Source organism: Vicugna pacos, chromosome 1, assembly GCF_048564905.1.
Source record: "Vicugna pacos chromosome 1, VicPac4, whole genome shotgun sequence".
In the NCBI taxonomy this organism is placed as follows: Eukaryota; Metazoa; Chordata; class Mammalia; order Artiodactyla; family Camelidae; genus Vicugna; species Vicugna pacos.
In genome coordinates this window covers 88,244,063-88,266,270 of record NC_132987.1, presented here as the reverse complement: position 1 = coordinate 88,266,270, position 22,208 = coordinate 88,244,063, and the positions used below count along the sequence as shown (strand labels likewise).

General features: G+C 35.3%; 1 protein-coding gene across 10 annotated transcripts in view; it reads right to left on the bottom strand.

The window, feature by feature from the left end:
* Positions 1–22,208, bottom strand: part of PROS1 (protein S) — a 269,581-nt gene that overhangs the window by 42,407 nt on the left and 204,966 nt on the right. For 4 of the 10 annotated variants that reach the window (XM_072967074.1, XM_072967048.1, XM_072967054.1 and 1 more), the window contains exon 17: positions 865–917. The exons of the other annotated variants lie outside the window; for them this stretch is intronic. The gene's annotated coding sequence lies outside the window, so the exon portion shown is untranslated. The remainder of the gene's footprint in view (positions 1–864; positions 918–22,208) is intronic. 10 annotated transcript variants of the gene reach the window in all.

Sequence of the window (22,208 nt, the reverse complement as noted above, 5' to 3'; positions counted from 1 at the left end):
AAAGTAAAAATTGTATAAAAACAAAAAAATTTTAATTAATAAATGTTAAAAAGCAAAACAAAAAGAAAACTACTACTAAAGCCTTAACAAGTAATAATACAATGCCTTAAATGGGAATTTGGAAATAAATTTGAACTTAACAAAAAAAAATGTTAAGGTTTGTACTATATATGGAATAACCTTTCATGTTGGCAACATACTTCATCTACACTTAGAAACAGCCTCCTGAATGGACTCTCCCCATCTTTCTATGCATGTTAAGCCCACCAATATAAATTATGATACACAGCTGTCCCAAAGCCATCAGTAACCCCTCACTGATTAAAACATTAAACAGAAGCACAAACTTTTTACTACGTATCACAAGATAAAATAATAAAATGGTCACAGCTGAAATTTTACCAAGCCGAATTTCCATACTAGTTGCTTTAATTTGCATGATAATCTGCTTTTCTCTTTTCTGTTGAACAATAAATAATAATACCTTAGCAGTGAACTGTCATTAAGGATCATTCCTCCCAAAGAGAATAATCACATTGATAGTAAGAACTGAAACTCAGTCATGAAACTTGGCCAGTACTATTTCACAGAGTTTTCTTAGCAATATAAAGGGATGGCAGGTTAGACAGTAATAAGAAGAATTCTTGATTTTGAAGTATTGACCAGGTATTAATGTTACATTGTTTGCAGCGAATGCACTTAAGAGTTTTTGGAGGACACAGACATTCTACTTGTTACTGAATGGCAAAAAAATGATGTGAAAATCTACTATCTTTAAAGGAGAATATGAATAAACAGGGCATATATGAAAAGAATTAACTGCCAATCTTTAAACTAATGTGAAAAGTCGTCTAGATTACTCACCTTTAGTGTCTTTGGACATCATTGCATTCAGTGATTTTACACAGGACTGAGTCCTAAACAAAACAGGACATACGCCTTTTGGAGGAAGTTGTACTCAATTCTAAACTTAAAATATGGTTTATCAAATAACAATACTTAACGAGTTTAACATGTTATTTTGTTTCTATAAGCTGTAGAAAATACATGTTCCACACCAATTTTTTATAAGAGGCTGTCATTTTTCTGAAGGCTCACTAATCAGCATTCCATGGCTTATACGGTCTATAGATCCAGTGAATCAGATGTGCCACCTGATGTTTTCAAATTTCAGCTTTATTTTACATTTTAATATTTTAATTAACAACTTTGTTTCTTTAGATAAGAAAGTTGTTATTATGCGTTTATGCTTTTTTGGTTCATTCGAAAGTAGCAAATATATCTGAGCTTTGGGAACAATGACTAAAGACAAAATTGTTTAAAAAATGCATTGGAATAGAACAGAATATATAGTTTTTAAGTTTTAAGTAAAATGAAAGTAAAAGAGATAAGTGGTTTTAAAATGCATCCACAAATTGTTGATACACCTCCCTTCAAGAAGTAGAGCTTAATTTCCCTCCCATTGAGTGTGGGCTGGATTTGATGGCTTCATTTCATCAAATAGAACATGACAGAAATAATGGTGTGTGACTTCCAAGATTAGATAATGAAAGACTTTGCAAATTTCTCTTTACTCTCTCTTTGATTAATTGCTAGGGTGGAAGCCAGATGCCATATCCTGCATCATATATATATCATACTTGAGGACACTCAAATAACTTTATATAGCAGTCCATATGGCCAGGAACTGAGGCTTCTTGTCAACACCATTAAGGAATAGAGGTCTTCTGCCAACAGTCATGTACCTGAGCCAGTCACATTTTCAGATGATAGTAGCCCCAACCAATAACTTGACTTGACTCTGACTCAGAACCATCCGGTTAAGCCGTCTTCAAATTTCTGACCCATAAAAACTATGAGTGAAAAAATGCTTGTGTTTTTCAGTCTCAAGACAATTTGTTATGCAGCAATAGATAACTATAGAAATAGTCTCCCTTACAGACATTGACAAAGGGGTCATATTCTTCAGTGTTCAGAAGTAAAGATTGTGTGACATGTGCTAAAATATGGAAACATTCTGGGAGAAAAACATAACTCCTCTCTTTGACAAATCCAACAATCTCTACCCATTTCAGCTTACCAATGTTTTACACCAACACACTTCAATCTTCGATTTCTTTTTCATTGAAATTAGCAAACTAGAATAATAGAATGTTTTTGTTTAATAGGTCAGTCAACTTTTCATATTCCATTTTACGGTTTTCAGTGATGGGATTCTACACCAATGATGTCTGCTCCTCAGAAATCAGATAAGTAATTTTTTAATCACATATAGGTATTTTTCATTCCCATACCTCTGAATATTCTTATTCTGAACTTAACATGAAATTTATATGTACCTGTAGTCTTCTTACATAAATTATTTTAATATCTTATTTAAAATACATAGAAAATAGTCTGTATTTTAAAATTCTATGTTTGAATATATGAGCATGTTTACCTCTTAATACAAATTTCTCAGTCAAATTTAATGTGAAATTACGTGGAGCAAGCAAACCTGCTGGGTTTTCTGTTAAGTGAGAATTCTGAGGCAAATAACAGCTTCTTAAAGAGACAGTCTTGAGAGTGACATAATTCTGTCAATGGTCAAATTGTCTTCTGAGAAATCCCACTGCTATGTGCAAGGAACTCCTAAATAGAATGCCTTAAGAGTTTCCATACTTTTTGCATCTAATCCCGCATACGTTTTTTGGGAGAGGGGGAGGGCTTACAAAGTGGCAAAATTATTGTAGTGTTTTAGGTAAATGGTTCTCCTTGAAGGAGAAATAAACTCCATGCTGCCATTCTAAACTGGATATATAGTTCTCCTACTAGTTATTTTATTGTTATTGTTTGGCTTGGCCAACTACTGTGTATTTCACGATGATTTTTTTCTAAGATAAACTGTTTTAACTACAAACTTGGAGCATACCTTTCTTAAAAAAAATTGAAAACTACATTTCACTGAAATGGCTGGGGAAGGATGAGTTGTTCCAAATATCCAAGTTGGTAGACTATTGGTAGACTATTTTAAAAGTTGTATATGATGGCTACGTTTAATTAGCTTTCCAAATTTTATAATATTTTAAAGTTGTGATCCAAACAAAAGAATAAAATGTATGTGCAAATCACTTTACATGTCTTCATGCATGATAAAGGAACACATAAGACTACATTATGACAAGAATAAATAATTCATGCATTTCATCAAGAAAAGTTGCCTGCAAATTGATTTGAATATCATTTTGACATTAAATTGGAGTAAGGTATAACCAGAATCCCCTGTTTAAAGACAGGATGACAGTTATTAATTGCTAAAATGAAGTATTATGGCATTTTAAAATTAAGATTAACAATTCTGCCGTCACACCAATCACTCTTGACACGTAAGGCTGAACTGCTTCCCGCATGTTACCAAATTATGACAATACCAGCTCCTGTCTTATACTGAAAGGGACATTTCAAAGGGTTGACAACTGATCCTCAGGAATCTGAAAGGAAATATCAAGTAGGTGTTACTTATCCACATGTGAGGCTTCCAGGAAGACCAGGGGAATTTGCAAGGCTCAATATTGCTGGAAATTCACTTAATGCATTCTGTCCTCTCCCCAGTGTCTACACAGGAATGATTTAGGGATACTGGCTGCCATGTCTTGATTTAGAACTAAGATCTTAATCACAATAAAACCCCTGCCTTGGCAGACCTTTCCTGTTATCTTCATGAAGACCTCAACACTAACAGGCACTCAATTCCTCACAATTCTCACAGAACCACCTTACGGCTTTTCTGGGCAGCCATCCTCTTTTTGGAGTTTGCATTTAGACCAATTGGAGAAAAGATCGGGTGCTTTGGGGAGCAGGTGCTAAGAGACCCAACAATAAGTGGAGCTTTGAGGGTTGCAGAGCGGTGTAGGTTAAAGCCATCAATTTTACTGCAGGACACTGTTTCTCCTGCTACTAACAGCTGCTCAGAGCATAGTGGGGAAGCTACCCTGCTGAGCAGACTGGAGTCAGAGGATGGAAAATCTACCTCATTTCCAGGTTGAAGGGTCCCACATTAAAAGACCATAAAGCTAAAGTCATTTAAATAGTAGCTCCAAGGGTACATTAACTTTTTTTCTTTCACGATGTTTGTTAACACAGATATCAAAAACAAGTTCCTTGTCACTTTAACATTCAACACAACATAACAGGTTTTTAAATTGGATTTCTTGTCTCAGACATTTGTGTTTACACACACACACACACACAAAAGTTCGAGTAAATGAAGAAAAAAAAAGAACAAGCCATCAGTACTTACACATGTGGAAGTCACTGTCACCAAAAAGCTAACACTGGCCATTTGAAACCTCTGCAAAGCATTTAAAGTACTGAAATAGACATTCCATCATTTATGTTGGAAAAAAATAATTTATTGCCACCCATACTGCTACAAACTTTGAGAGGCTTTGAAATTTCTGCATTGTGAATTTAGAATCTCTGTCCTTGAGGAATGCCTTAGAGGAACAAATTTGGAATACAAATTGGCCTTTGAGAAGTCCACTGAGTTAGATGGCTGGATGCATGTCACTTTGTGAATGTGCCACACTCTTCATGGAGAGACCTGAACAGCAGGACTGCCTGTTCCTGCTGCTGTCAGCTGGGTGTTCCCTTGAGAGATGCAGCGTATGGGTGCCGTACTGTAACTGTAAACTACTTGGGAAAAGGGGAAAGACTGGGATTTAGAAATGTCTGGCAGCTCAAGGATCTGGTTTGAATGCCAAGTAGCAGCTGAGACAACTGTGTAATAGCTTTACATTCCCAAAGGAGAAGGGGTTGAAAAAGAAAAAAAGACAGCTAGGTTCTTGTCAACATTTTTGAGAGTAGATACCACCAATGCTTCTCAAAAAGATCATCATTTTCTAGTTTTAAAAATAATACATAAGTATGGTTCACATGCAGGGCAAATGGAAAGACTGACTTTATAATCAATGTGCCTGTCTAAATGCAATTATATAAACTTGGCTATGCAATGCACAAGCTATTAATGTTACACCCTAAAGATAGCACGCTGCATAAAATATCTAGATTACTATATTCAATTATTCTAATACTCTATGCAGTGTAGACACTGGTGTAGGCAAATTTTATACAGAATTTTTAAGTGTTCCCATAATATACAATACAAGCATCATTTTATTTTAAGCAATCAGTGTTTTTATTAAATTATTGGAGTCAGCAGCACTGGATATTTAAGTAGAAAACTGGAATATCAATAATGTAACTCTTCAGCTGCATTTAATATAGGATTAAATGATAATTATAAGCAATAAAACAATAACATAGCATTTACTGACTTTCAAATTTTTTAGTTAAAATTAGGATTTTTTTAAAAAATCAACTACTGATAAACTGAAATGTATGTTATATATGGAATGCATGGAATTTTTCTAAACTTTTTTTATTTTAAGTTGTTTTGTTGTTTTTTTGTGATGTAACGAATTTGTCTAAGCAGAATTTGAACAATCTGCCTAGGTGGCATCTTAGTAACCTCATTGTAAAGAAAATCAAGAAATTTTTTATAATACAAACTCTACTTTCCAGCTTTAAAACTGCAATCAGAGCTTCCAGCAGATGCTCCTTCAGTTTAAGAACATAAATCATCTTTTGGCTAAAGTCAGAGCATCCTATTTAGGAAAATTCTTCTTGGAAAAAAATATCTAATGTGATATCTCATGCAAACAAGGAGTTAAAAGAACTTGCCACCGACTGAGCATGGGGGTCTGTGCCCTGAAGGGTGAGTCAGCATTCACTCTTCTATTCTGGCCATCTGCTCTTGTCCTTACTTCCTTTTATATCTGCCTGTCTCTGATTTCTATAGCTCATCAACAAGGCAGCAGCTGTTGGACTGTCTTCTTGAAGATGCTTAAGCTTCTAGCCTAAACTTCACAGAAAAGGAAATATTAATTTGTAAACATCATCACCTTTCAATCATTTTGTGACCAAATCATGAGGAAAACCCAAAGTGATTTATAAACACACCAGCATACAGAAGTGTTCCCTATTTCACACCTTTTGTTCCATCTTAAGGAAAAGCAGGGTCCAGGTGCTTATGTAATTCCCACCTTAACCCCACACATACTGAAAATTATGAAGGGCAAGGTTGGAAAGGAAAAATACTTGGGTAGGTATGATGCTTACCATATGTGCCAGATTTCAAGTATTTTTCATCAAGCATTAAAATATTCCAGAAATCTCAACATTTTTGCCTCAAAATGCCTATTTTAAACTGACTCTCATATCTGGAAAGCCATGTGTTTTCCATTCCATGTCTTCATTAGTTTGGAAAATAGAGTCCAGAGGGGCTTGGTAGAAAGCCTGTAGGCATATTGTGAAAAGCCTCCTCTCATCAAATTAGCACAATCATCTAGACTCATATGGTACAAGCATATTACTTTGCACACAATATGTGCTTACCAATGCTAATTTTACTTAATTTAGCTCAAAGATAAATATCATGTGGATAATGATACCCAATCATTGTCATTCTATATCCCTCAAGAATATAGACTCACTGCAGCTTAAAGATTCATGTTTTTCACAAGAAAAAAACTGCAAAACAACCAGCAAACAGCATATTTTGATCATAAAGAATGAAGATCATCTTTTAAATGATGCTATATACAATGACAAAGAAATATATAGCAGAAGACTAGCCATGCCCCATAACTTCAAGGTTTCCAAAATTCAAATAATCCCCCAAAGTATGTCTCCATCAGCTTTACCCTATGCCAGAAATAACTGTCATTATTCTTGTTTCTATTATTAAATATATGCATTTTCAGAGGGTGCTTGTATAAAGGAAATACATTATTCATAATGCATAGCAGTTTATCATTTTGGCCTTCATGATCTCACTTGGTAAAATTAGACTTCTTTTTAGCATTCCACCATAGATTAGGAATTATAACAAGATAAGTAGTTTTTAAACAGAGTGTATGCAGTTTTGGTAAAGTCTAAACACAACATAAATTCTAAAATGGCATACACAACTGGGGCAGTGGAGGGTGATCCCTTCAACAGCCAGGAGAATGAGGTCATGAGGACACTGGATTTCTATTAAAGGTTACTCAGGAAAAGGAACTACTACAAAAACAAGCTTTCCACTACATTACTGTTTGGGACTGAATTCTGTCTCCTCCAAATTTATATGTTGAAGACTTAACCCCTAGTATCTCAAAATGTGACTATTTGGAGATAGAACTTTTAAAGATGTAATTAAGATAAAATGAGATCATATGAGTGGGCCCCAATCTAATCTGAATAAAGTCCTTATAAAAAGAAGAGGTTAAGACACACACAGAGGGAAAACCATGTGAAGACACCAGAGGAAGACAGCTATCTACAAGCCAAGGAGAGAGGTTTCACAAGAAATAACATTGCTGTCACCTTGAGCTCAGACTCATACCCTCCAGAACTGTGAGAAAATAAATGCTGTCCATGCCACCCAGTCTTTGTTTTTGCCGACACAGCAAACTAATACCGTCATCTCTTTTTAGCATGTTGGCCAGGATGGAAAGTAATCTTCAGGCCTAATGGCATGCAACATAATTAAAGATTTCAAGCATACTTTAATGAAGTTTAACAAAGTCAAAGAAGTAAAATTCAAAAGGCATCATAGACTTAAAGGAAAGAAATAAATGGCAAAATAAGAAGAAAGACTCCAAAAGACCAAGACAGAAAAACTGTGAATGGGATAGCTTAAAACCAGAAAAGAGACAAGGGAAAAAACATGTAAAGATCCAAATAGTATGCAGTCTACAGTGGTTAATATGGAGCCAAAACTGCCAGTGGCATAAAGAACATCAAATGAAATAAGATATGATGCTCTGACATCCTGGTTAATGGATAACATGACAAGATACCCAAATTATAGCTATGAGTACTCTATGTTACTTTTTAAAAAATCATTATAAGTTTAAAAAAAAAACTTTACTTGGATATTTTTTAGAAAGTCCATTTGGAATCAATGAATAAATTAAATTATAACATTTTAAACTGTATTCTGCACTTATCCATACAGTTCATTAAACTAGGTTGACAAAAGTGCTATGAGAAAAGAATTTAAATATAAAAGTGAGCATAGCCTGTGGCATCCTTTATTATACTGTATGCTTAATTCCGTGCTACTAAATGATTTATTGAAAATACATTCTATTTTCTTAATTTTTCTGCTATTTACTTGCATTATTCAATTCCATCATAACTGAAGAATGAATTGACAAGGTGTCGTATTTAAGAGTAAATGAATATTTAATTGCTCGTTCCATAAGACATGAAAATAAGACATGAAAATGAGTATATAAGCCATGATGAAAATAAAGAGGAGGGGGTAAATATAGTATTTGGGGTTAATTTAAAATGGAACAAGATTTGTAAGATAACAAAATATGGCTAAAGTAGCTTTTCTAATAAATTCTCTTCTTAGGTATTCCTAAGCAAGAGAGACATAAAAGTACTCAGCCAATCCTGAGGGAAAAGAAATGATCTCATCTCTTTATCCCAGAGACCATTTCTCTATTATGGCAGTCATTGCCCTCTAGTAAGTATCTTTAAATGTTTATCCTACCTAATTTGACTATGATTTTGGTACTAAGATTATCTTTTTTTTTTCATTTTCAACTTTTAATCTTCAACACATTCCCTTGTTGAATATTATACTAATTTAGAGAGTATATCTGGATATTTTCTATACCACTGAGGCTGGTTAGTATGAAATGCTTCATGGAACATGTTATTTGCGAAAGTCAAGAAGCCCACTCCAATCAGAGATAATTAGAAAAACAAAAGGTAGAACTAGTGCTGAATGTTTTAAATAAACATTATTCCAGATCATCAATATGCCTTAGAAAGGAAGTGCAGTGGGGCCAAGAACTCAAACAGGAAAAATGAGTATGATGCCGATGCTGCCCAGGAAAATAAAATGGATGCTAATAATACAATTATGAATTTGAACAAACATCTTGAGATTCCTGATAATAGTCTATCTTTATTTTTAGGGTACTATTGTTCAGAAATCTATTAAATGCCTAGCAGTATATTAGATATCTACCAAATTTGATCTTCAACCCTCAGTGCAATAATACAAATATCATTATTCTCTTTGTTACTAACTGATGGTTAGTGGAAAGATTGCCAATATTGGAAACATTCTATATCTTTCCTTCTTTCTGGGAACCAATGTTGATTTCTTATCAGACCCACCTTTTAGAGTTGCCTATTCAGCTCTCTTGAAAAGTACCCCAAAGTTTTCAAGGTTGTCTCATTTTCCATAAATAGGAAAATATAACTATATGCCCCCATATTTTGTTTACTATGTGACTCTATAACACATAAATAAATACAGCTTGTACCTGCAGACTTCATTCAGAGCCTAACTTCTCAGTAACAATAAACACAGCTCCACAAGGCCTATCACAAAAGTCATCCTTGGTAAGTATCTGAGGGATCCACCATGGCTATACTGAAGTTTCCCTTAAAATGATGCTCTTTTCAGAAAGGATTGTGATTCTTACACTTAAACCCTTTTTAAACTAGACTTATTGAAGACATAAATGTCTTCATTTCTTAAAAAAGCATTTTACAGCTTTAAGTAGTCACCTAAACATAAATAGCACACCAGATGCCATCTTTAGAAATCTTCTTTGAACCTTTTAATAATATACTTGAAATTGCTCATCCAACTGTTACCTTCACAGCAGTATTTTTGTCAAGGGGAATTTCTTGGCTGTATCTGATTCCTTCACATTTATTTTATAACGTATTTGGATTAAGGCACTGTTAAGCTCTTTATTGAAATTCCACAATGAACTGACAAAGAACTTCTCAAAGTGCCTTAAAAAACTAGAGTATTAAAAAAAAAACACTAAAGATTATAAAAACTAAGAGAATCAAGATCTAATTCATAAGGAAAAAAACTGATATTCTCCTAAGATCATCAAATTTACCTATAGCACTCTATGATTTTCTTCTAATCTGAAGAAAGCTTTGAAGTCTCCTGCTATGAAACGCTGTCATTGTCATTTCTATTTTCACAGTTTAAATGTTTCCCTGAATCTGTATTCATGTAATCTAGAATTAATCAAGTGCAGCTACTAAGAATAAAGGAAATAATAGTAAGATGGCTTGATTTTATCTCCATGATTTCTGCTTACTGGGAGTGACTGAAGAGAGAAATGGTGACTTCCAGTGTCAATTAGGCCACATGAAAGTGTCAAGGTAACATGATAACAAGAACTTCATTCTGTTTAAACCTGCCACAAATAAGTAGGCTGGCCAAAATGCCAAATTTTAACTACATGATAAATGTGTCTTACTTTTGGCCTAACCCTATAATGCTACTAAATATTTAAACAGAGAATAGATGTCAAATTTAGAGATGCATACCTAAAATATTTTGATTAAGTATTAAAAGATTTTCTTCTTTCAGATATAGTAATATATTTTAGTGGAATGTTATCACATTTGATCTACTCCCTTCCTTGGAAATAACCCAAAAGAAATCCTATGAAAAATCCCTTTACAAATGATCAAATAAAAGAGAATTACTAATCTTAATAATTCTTATCCTGCCAATGTTAAAATATCATACCAAAAACACTGCAATAAGAAAAAACTTTCAACTTTTAGATTGAAAAAGAAAGACACAAGTTAAATATTTCCCTTTCGATCAAAGTGCCACAAACTTGAAAGGATTTGCAAAGTGGAAACAGGTGTAGTCAACTGTTGGAGTATTTTTTAAATTGTTTGACATGTTATAACAGTGTGATCCAAAACTGAAACCTGACGTTACTATAAGCATTGGAAGATCATAAATCACTTTAGACAGCACACTGTAGTCATAGTTTTTTCATACTGGAAGTATGTTGTAATACTTTGTATTTTCTATATCAGAAAACTTTAGTATTTTTAACATAAGAAAACTCTGTATTAACTTTGTTACTATGAGGAAACTTTAATATTTTTAATATGAGAAAATTCTGTATTATTTTGTTTCTTAATAAACAATAATACAATCTTTAAATAATAAGATGGAAATTTAACTTTCTTTCCATATATTCAATACAATATATATAATTCCATATTGCTTGCAAAGCAATTAAATATTCTTTCTGCATTGGCATATTTTAGATATTTTATTAAAGACCAGACATATTAGAATGATGATTTCAAGCAGACTTCACACATTCATATTTTACAGTTGATTTAGTTGGTGCATAATTAAAATTACAAAGAAATTAAAACCCTCATTAAAAAAACTGCATACTAATTTTGTTTTTATAAGAAAGTTTCATGTAAATGCTAACAGTTTCATATTTTGCAACAGCATCTCTCCAAGGATGCCAATTTTTTTCATAGAAACAATCTTAGAACATCTTTATTTAGCCCCATACCTCATAGTGACACTAAGAGTGAAAAATAATTCAGATTAGAAAAATGGTGTATGGGATGCTGGCTCCTTCCCCTGCTCTGTGTATCTCTCTTGGAGTGATAGTCCTATTCAAACTGTAACTTTGCAAAATTAACAGTTATGCTAAATACATACCCAAAAGGGTGTATTTGAAAACTTCACTCTTGATATACGTATTATATCCAATTCTCAAAGAAATAATACAAACAATTTTAACATTTTTAAAAATATGCTTTTCTCATTGTCCACTTCTTTTTGTTTTTCCCTCCCTCTGGTGCCAAGAGATTTCTGCTGTTGTCTACTCAATTCCCTCACCTCTTGTTAATTCCTAGCTCCATTTCAGTCAAACATACTATAAGAAGAATAAAACTCAGATAGCTATTTTTAACATTAAACTATACTTTTTTAATGCTTAATCTTACTACGAATGTATGCTATGACTTGACTTTTTTTCTATTTTCTAAGGAATCCTTTTATGTTGTGAAGTTATCAAAATACATTTCATGGATTGAAGGCATCCAAACAGTCACTAGCAGGAGAATATATACCACACAATCCTTTAAAAATGCTTATAATAACAGTTGGGGTTTACAATAACAAATGAAGGGAAAGATGAAGGAAATATACAAATCATAAGCTTCAAGAAACACATAAATCTTTATGAAATTTAATCATAATTCAGACAAACGTTATCCTTTCAAAACCTGCCAGATCACGCCAGACATTATATCCAGTTTTAAAACTCAGGTGCTTTGAAGTTATCTTTGAAGTCCTCAGCTTTGGAGTGTTGGTGACTCCTCAGATCACACAATGCCTGCGCTAGTTCTATGTCATGCTATTGTTTCCCCATGTCAATCAGTGTTTCTTTCTCTCTTTAACATAAAGGCACATAGCTTTGCTATCTATAATATATAATCTGAAGATGTTAAACTTTTTTCATAAAAGGTTACGTTTATAAAAGATAATGGAGTAAACTGGACTTGGTAGATTGAAAAGAGAAAAAAAATGTTTATTTCAAACTACTGTCCTCTTCAAACTCACTGTGTCTGCTTACTTCTTCTCGCCTGCAGACGACAGTTTATCCAAAATGTACCTCTTTTCTCATATTAATTTATTCATTCATTTAAAACCTATTTCAAATGTCTACTAAATGCCAAACACTGTTCTAGGTGCTTAGAAATACCAATGACCAACATAAATGATTCCTATGGAATCTAGTTAGGGAAAGGCATCAAAAGTGAGCAAGTCTATGGAAAAAATTAAAATAATAAAAGCATGGTAAAAGAAGCCAGGAAGTCCAGTTTGGGAGTAGGGAGAAGTAGGGTAGGTATGTGGGGGGTCTCAGTATTTAGTATTAATTATGGTCATTAGGATAAGCCTCATTGAAATAGTGAGATCAGACCAGGTGGTGAGCTTTGCCAAATTGATATCCAGTAGAAGAACATTCCAGAACAGATAGCATAAAAAGATTAAAATAAGAACATGTCTGTGTATGGCATGTGGAATCTAAAAGAATGATACAAATAAACTTATTAAAAAACAGAAATAGACTCACAGACATAGAAAACAAACTTATGGTTACCAAAGGAGAAGGAGGGGAGGGATAAATTAGGAGTTTGGAATTAACAGATACACGCTACTATATTTTATAGAAATATAGTATGTTCAGATAAACAATGAGGACCTACTGTATAGCACAGGGAACTATATTCAGGATCTTGTAATAACTTATAATGGAAACGAATGTGAAAAAGGAGATATATAACTGAATCCCTTTGCTTTACACCTGCAAGTAATACAACATTGTAAATCAACTATATTTCAATTTAAAAAAAAAGAACATGTCTGGGATGTTTATACAACATCAAGGAAATGTGTGCATATGGTAGGAGACATCAGAAAGGAGAGGAGGGTAGCAGAACATGAGAACCATATTGGCCATTTTCTAGGCCTTCTAATCTGAGTGAAAAGGAAATACGACATAATCTGACATATTTTAAAAGGATAAGTAAGTATTCAGGTAAGAGATGATGGTGGTGCAGACAAAAGAGGTAACAGTGGAGGATATGTTTTGAAGATAGAGCCACCATCATTTCCCAACAGATTTGATAGAATGTGAGAGAAAGAAAGGAAATTTCCATGCATTTTGGCTTGGACAACAGGAAGAATGGAAGTGAATCAGACGTACAGGGGGGAATGGAAAGTGACGGAGCATATTTGGGACAGAACAGTTGGAATTTCAAAAGTTTTATACATGGTGCAATTGTGATGTTTGTTGGCCAAGTAGAGATGTTGAGTAGGCAACTGAATTTGAGTCTGTAGTCATATTACAGACCAGCCCAAGAGAGTTTAAAAATTGGGGAGTCATCAGCATATAGTCTTTAAATTTAGTTATGAGACTAGACGTTTAACCATGAGTTTGTGCCTTAAAAAGAGAAGTCTAAAAACTAAGCTCTGGGCCATACCAATCAATGTTAATGAGTCAGTAAAAGAGAAGAAATTGACAAAGGCAACTAAGAGTGAACAACCAGTAAGTTAAGGAGAAAGCCAATCAAGTACAGTGTCCTGGAAATAAAAATTTAAAAGATTGAAACTCCAACTCTAGTAAAGATATCATTCCATACATGTGACATATCCAAATTGGATTTCAGTAGCCAAAACTTCCATGATAGTGGTGGCTGCTGACTCTGGATCTACAATTTTAGCATCCTCCAAATGCATTTTGCTCTTGAATAGAAGGAATTTTGGAGCAAAAAACTTTTCTATCACTTTTATTTGAAATATAGTCAGTTTACAGTGTGTCAATTTCTGGTGTACAGCATAATGTTTCAATCATACATATACATACATATATTCATTTTCATATTTTTTCACTATAGGTTACTGCAAGATATTGAATATAGTTCCCTGTGCTATGCAGAAGAAACTTGTTGTTTATGTATTTTATATATAGTAGTTAGTATTTGCAAATCTCAAACTCCCAATTTATCCCTTCCCATCCCCTTTCCCCCTAGTTACCGTAAGTTTGTTTAGTATGTCTGAGTCTGTTTCTGTTTTGTAGATAAGTTCATTTGTTCCTTCTTTTTGTTTTTTAAGATTTCACATATCAGTGATATATGGTATTGTTTTCTTTCTCTTTCTGGCTTATTTCACTTAGAATCTACATGGATGTCTCCATAGATAGATGATCTCCAGGTCCATCCATGTTGCTGCAAGTGCCATTATTTTATTCCTTTTTATAGCTGAGTAGTATTCCGTTGTATAGCGTTGGTGGTATACTGGTGAGCATAGGTGCCTTCCATTGTATAAATATACCACAGTTATCTAGTCATCTGTCGATGGACATTTAGATTGTTTCCTTTCCTTAGCTAGTGTATGTAGTGCTGCTATAAACACTGGGGTGCATGCATCCTTTCAAATTTGAGTTTCCTCCAGATATATGCCCAGAAGTGGGACTGCTGGATCATATGGTAAGTGTATTTTCAGTCTTTTGAGGAATCTCTATACTGTTTTCCATAACAGCTGCACCAAACTACATCCCCACCAATAGTATAGGAGGTTTCCCTTTCCTCCACACCCTCTCTAGCATTTATTGTTTGTGGACTTTTGAATGATGGCCATTCTGACTGATGTGAGGTGATATCTCATTGTAGTTTTGATTTGCATTCCTCTGATAATTAGCAAAATTGAGCATTTCTTCATGTACCTGCTGGCCATTTGTATGTCTTCACTGGAGAATTCTTTGTTTCTGCCCATTTTTGGATTGCACTCTTTGGTTTTTGTTATTAAGCTGTGTGAGCTGTTTATATATTCTGGAAATTAAGCCTTTGTCAGTCGCATCATTTGCAAATATTTTCTCCTATTCCATAGATTGTTGTTTTGTTTTGCTTATGGTTCCTTTCACTGTGCAAAAGCTTGTAAGTTTAATTAGGTCCCATTTGTTTATTTTAAGCTCATTCTTCATTCTCTAAACCTTCATAGATTGTTTCAACATACGTTCAATACCATATTTATGGCTGTGACTGACTCTAGAAAACCGATTATATTTAATCCTCTTGCTACTACCTTTGGGAATAGTACACAAGTGCATACTTTGATTTTTTTTCTATTATTGAAGCTAAAAAGGCCATAACAAAACTGTGACACAATAAAGGAAGTCTGCCAAATGCCAATCAATCATATTCCAAAGGGGTCTTTGGGTAGCCATAGATGAAACACTTTCTAAGTGCTTTCTGAATATTAACACCTAATTTTTCAAAGAAGATCTAAAGGCATTCTTAGATCTTTTGGAGCATGAATTCATACTTGGCATCATTCTTCACTGATTCTCTCCACTGACCCATCCTAAACTCAAGGTGCCCAAACAATATCTTGCCATATCAGGAAAGATTGTATAGCTAGATTTTACAATAGTAATTACAGATTTTTATTTTCTGTAAAAGATTTCTTAATCAAATTTAATCATTTTTAAAACTCTTAAAAAAGCATAAGGTTTTCAAACCATGACTTTCATTACAGAATCATTTTAACTTTTAGAAAAATAAAGATGATTTCTTTATAAAAGTTATGGATATAATACAAAAAAAGGACTAGTTTCATTTTAATAAGAAATAGTAGTATCAGCTGTTCAATACATGGTACAATCAGGTACTGTCCAAAAAGCCTAGAATATACATATCAATCAATTGTCAAACAATCTTTTGATTTAGATAAAATTATGCTCACTTTATACATAAGCAATAATATTACCCAAGTTAACTCTAACAGTTGTCAATGAATACTACCCCTTGGAAAGCCACTGTGATATTTGTAGCCCCAGAATATGAACATCAATCTTTGACCTGACAGTTAAGGTTTATATCATCTTTATATCATCTTTCACAACCACTCAAAAGTCTTAATAGCTTCATCTGTAAAATAATAACATTTCCCATGTAAATCTTTATTTTTAAGTGCATTATAGTTGAAAAATGTAAAATGTAAAACTGTAATGTAAAAAATAAAATAAAATTCAAACACTGCTTTAAGTCTAATCTAGCAGACACTGCTAGTTATATTAGTTAGGGTTCTCCAAAGAAACAGAACCAATAAGATGTACAGATAGACAGAGATTTACTTTTAAGGAATTGGTTCATGTAATTGTGGGAGCTAGCAAGTCCAAAATCTACAGGACAGTTCAGCAGACTGCAGACCCAGGGAAGAGCTGATATTGCCATCTTGAGCCCAAAGGCTCTCTAGGCAGAATTTCTTCAAGGGACTTCAGTCTTTCCTCTAAGACCTCAAACTAGTTGAATGAGGCCCACCCATATTATGAAAGGTAATCTTTACTCAAAGTCTACTGATTTAACTGTTAATCACATCTAAAAATTACCATCATAGCAACATCTAGAGTGGTGTCTGACCAAACCACCAGGCACTATAACTTAGCCAAACTGACACATAACATTAACCATCAGAGTCCATCCTTTGTCAATTTGGCACCATATGCATTACTTTAAATATCCTTATCCTCAAAACAAAAATAAAAACAAAGCCATACTTCCACCTAATATGCTACAGTTATCCTGTGCACATCGAAAACACACAAATGCTTCCCCCAGAAGAGTATGTAAAGTCCTTAGGTGATGATCACTCTTCTCCTCAATAGCCTGTAATTTAAATAAATGATTTAAACTCAAGGAATATTATGTTATATAATAAGGGAATACGAGAAGGAAGAAAACCCAGATATTGCCCCCTCCCCCCACCACACACATTTATAACAAAATAAGGAAGAAATACTTCTAACAATTACTGATCTTTACCCAGTAGAGTTACCCAAATCTTTATTCCTAAAATGTCTGGGTTGTTATTAGTCCTGCCTGAACTGAGCTGTAGTTTTCCACTGACTTTAATAAGAGGCATGGTGGTACCAAGGGATTCCCTAAGCGATTTCCTGTATTCCAGACATATTCTTCCTCATTTCCATGGTGGAATAGTAGTCTAATTCCTTCCTGATAATCAGAATCAATTATCCAGCCAGTACAGTAAATACTTCCCATGCCTGTTGATTCCAAGGCATAAGGAACCCAAAGTGGTCAGGTGGCAGTTTTAACTTCCAGTTCAATGAAAACATTTCTGTGTCTCCCAGTGGCAGCATTCGTCCCTCAAGAGCTAAGACTCTTCGAAGAGCAGAGTTTAAGATCATGTGGACAAGAAGCTAAATTTTTACTATCAGACCATAAGGGGTAATGATGAGTAGTGCTATTCTAATTCTTACTCCTTAATTCCTGGATCCATAAATCCTGACTGGGAGAAACAGCACCATAGATTGAACACTGATTTAGAGTATGTACAAACTCCTAAAGAACCTTGCCACAGACCTGCGAGGCAGTGCCACCTAGCTAGCACTGTAACTCAAACTTCAAGAGGCCATTCCACGATTCTATCAAGCCAACAGCTTCAGCATAACACCAGTGGATTCCATGGTTAAGACTAGTGAGCATGGGCCCATTAATGTGCTTCATTTGCTGTAAAATTAGTTCCTTGACCAGAATCAACACCATGTGGAATACCATGAGACTGTATAAGGCATTTGGTGAGTCCACAAATAGTAGATATGACAGAAGCATTGCAAGGAGGGAAGGCAAATCTGTATCCAGTGTCTTTTCCAGTAAGAACAAAATTCTGACCCTTTCATGATACAAGCGGTTCTTCAATATAATCAACCCACCTCCAGATAGCTGGTTGATCACTCCAGAGAATGTCACCATATTAGAAATTCAGTGTTGGTCTCTGTTGCTGACACATTGGACATTCAGCAGTGGCTATAGCCAGGTTGGCTCTGGTGAGTGCAAGTCTTTGTTGCTGAGCTCAATACATATCCTCCAATTCTGCCACCACGTCCGCTTTGTTCATGAGCCCACTGGGTATCGAGAAGGGTGGCTAGGGAAAGAGGCTAACTAGTATCCACAGAATGGGTCATCCTATCCATTTGATTATTAAAATTCTCCTCTGCTGAGGTTCCTCTTTGGTGAGCATTCACATAGGACACAAATATCTTCACATTTTTACCCATTCAGAGAGGCCCATTCATATACCTCTTCCCTACGTCTCCTTGTCATCAATTTTCCAACTATGCCTCCTTCCAAGTCCCTAACCATCTAGCCAAACCATTGGCCACAGGTCCTCAATTGATACACAATCGTGTATCTGACATTTTTTCTTCCAAGAAAAATGAACAACCAGATAGACTGCTTGAAGTTCTGTCCACTGGGAAGACTTCCCCTCACACTGCCCTTCAGGGATATCCCAGAAATGAGCTATAGCACTACAGCTCTTTACTTTCAGGTGATGCATGCCTATTGTATAGAACCATTGTAAATGAGATCCAAATTTTCTCTTTCTCTATCAACTGATCATAGAGAACTCCCCATAAGGTACAGGTACAGGCTGAGAGAGTTACAGTAATTTAATAGGAGAGAGACTGTGGGGATTTGGGTCACTTCTTGATGGAATTTATTTGTGCCTTCAGAGTCTGTTCAAGCCTAATCCTATAAGCACTACTTGCATTTAATGATGAAGTATTACTGTGCACCCCAACCTTTATGGCTTGATGGGTCAGACAATATTCAGTTTATGATGGGCATCTCAGGTCACCTGGTAACTTAGTGGCCCATAGTCAGCATTCAGTTTCTAAGGCCCAATAGCAAACCAAAAGCTGTTTCTCAAAAGGAGAGTAGTTATCCACAGAACATGACAGGGTTTGCTCCAAAATATGAAGATTCTGAGCTGTTATTCATCTATAGGGACCTATGAAAGGCCCCAAACAAAATCCTTATTTGCAACTGAAGCACCATTGGATCTACTGGATCATATGGCCCAAGTGGCAGAGCAGCTAAGCATAGCAGACCCTTCTCTTGTTCTAGGCCCCAATCAAAACTAGCAGCTTTTTGGTCACTTGGTAAATGGGCTGGAGTGACACACCCAAATGAGGAATATGTTGCCTTCAAAATCCAAAGAGGATCACTACTTCTTATATCTCTTTTTTGGCTACTGGAGTAGCCAGATGAAACAACTTATCCTTCACCTTAAAAATGACTTGACTTGCCCCACACCACTAGATCCTTAGAAATTTCACTGATGTAGAAGACCCCTGAATTTTTGTTCGATTTATTTCTCATCCTCTAACATGCAAATGTCTTACCAACAAGTCTAGAGTAGTTGCTACTTTTTGCTCAAAAGGTTCAATCAGCATAATGCCATTAACATAATGAGTTAGTGTGACATCTTGTGGAAGGGAAAAGCAATCAAGATTCCTGCAAACTAAATTATGCCACAAGGCTGAATACTTGATATATCTCTAAGATATGACAGTGAATGTGTTTTGTTGGCTTTGCCAGCTGAAAGCAAACCACATGGTGGTCTTTACTAACAGGAATAGAGGAAAAAATCATTTGCCAGATCAATAACCACATACCAGGTACTAGGAGATGTGTTAATTTTTTCAAGCAATGAAATCACATCTGGTACAACAGCAGCAACTGGGGTTACCACCTGGTTATGCTTACAGTAATGCACTGCCATTCTCCAACATTCATCTGCTTTATGCAGGGGCCAAATAAGCACGCTGAACAGGGATGTGGTGGAATCACCACCCCTGCATCTTTCAAATCTTTGATGGTGGCACTAATTTCTGCAATACTTCCAGAAATGAGTAATTGATTTTGATTTACTATTTTCCAAGATAGAGGCAGTTCTAGTGGCTTCCACTTGGCCTTTCTCACCAAAATAGCCCTCATTCCACAGATCAAGGTACCACCGTGGGGATTTTCCAGTTGTTTAGTACGTCTTTTCCAATTATGCATTTCAGAGCTGGAGAAATAACCAAAGTATTGGCTAAGAGACCCACTGGACCCACTATGAAATGAATCTGAGCTAAAACCTCCCCTCCATAAACTCCTACTCTGACCAGTAGACCACAGTGGCATTTTGGATCTCCTGGAAATAGTGTCAGTTCAGAGCCACTGTCCAGTAATCCCTGAAGAGTCTAATTATTTCCCTTTCCCCAATGCACAGTCACCCGGTAAAAGGCTGTAGATCCCTTTGGGGAAGCCTGGGAGAAAGATTAACTGTATAAATTTTTGTCAGTACAGCTGAGTTTTTACTCAAGGGGACTCAGCCTCCTCTTCAGTCAAGGGGTTCTGGGTCTGTAAACCAGCTCAAGTCTGGGAATTGATTTAGGAGCCATAACTCCCCATTTTTATGATTCAACCTAGACTTTTATTTACTTGGCCTATAACTTTTCTGCTTATATAAACCAAGTGAAAATTTAGTATACTTCCCATCTATTTCACTTCCAGGAACACTTTGATTCAACTAGCCAATGACATAAAACCATTATCATTCAGACTATTCTGATACGTGCTTTGACTCTGCTGTTCATTATTATAACCACACTCACCTTGATCTGGGTGATTAATTGTTGCCACTTGGCTTTTGCCACCCCAAGAACCAATAATCTTCATTGCATTTCGGTTTCCTAGTTAATTTCCCACTATAATCTCTGACCTACAGAGTTACCAGAAGCTCTTCAAAGATGCTAGACGTCACCAAGATTTATTTCTCATAGTTGTGGTGAAAGATGTGTTCTCTAGACCCTCCTAGGATGGGTGAGCAGGTCTTACATGATAAGTCCACTCTTACATTCTCATCTCCCTAAGCCTTTTGATCCCTTCCACTACTGTATACCAAGCCATCTCTGGTATTTCAGCTTATTTAATGCAAGTGACCACCTTTTGACTCATGTTTCAGCCAACCAACCAACTAACCAAACTGTTTGAGCCCTTTCTAACTCCCTGAGTTGCAACACTAAATCCAGAATCTCTGCTTATTGACATATGTCAGTAAATTCAAACTTATCCAACTTTATGTTCCTTCCACTATTCTCCAAAACCCACAATATCCATTCTCTCACATAGTCCCAGGATTTCTGTCTATATAAACTAGAAAAGTAGTTTTTTCAGAATGCAGCACACTTCTTCATGGTTATACTTTATATTTCACCTTTCAGGGCCTGCTGGGAAGTGAGTCTAGTTCAAGGTCTAAAAGCAAAAAGGGGCTAAGGATGGTGGGTCCTAAGGAGAATTAGCAGCATTTTGCAAGGCAACTGACTCATCGGAGGCCACTGTAGTTTCCCCAAGCATATCAACTCCCTGGAGGTGGAGGTAGAACAGCTGCTTCCACTGGCAAAGAATAATCCAAATTACTAGAGGTTCCATGTCCCCAGCCTCATCAGGATGTTTCCATATCACCCCATTTCAGTTTTTAGGATTCCATTCCTTCCCAATCAATGCTCTTACTTTACCAGCAAACACCCTATAAAGTTGAGAATTCAACTTGTTATGTAATTTAGTCACTAGCAGGATGAGACTCTGGGTCTGACTTTCAGCAATCTCTGTGGCTATAGGAGAAAAAGGTTTCTTTCAGGGCAGACATACAAACTTTCAGGTCATTTATGTGGTACTTAGACTGGTAATTCAAATCCTTGAGTTCATCTTTTCCTCTCCCTACTCTTTCCAGCACAATTAGAAGTAGTCAATCTCATTTGACTTGTTAGTTTAACAAAAATGTCCTAAGGTATCAAATATATGATCACCCAAAAACCCACCTTCTCTAAGAATTGATTAGAAGAATTCAAGGTAATATTTTGCATATCTTTATTGCCACATCACACCATGGACTATCAGTGTTCTCTTTACCACTAGAAATAGAGCCATTAGCACCTTTATATCTAAACAGA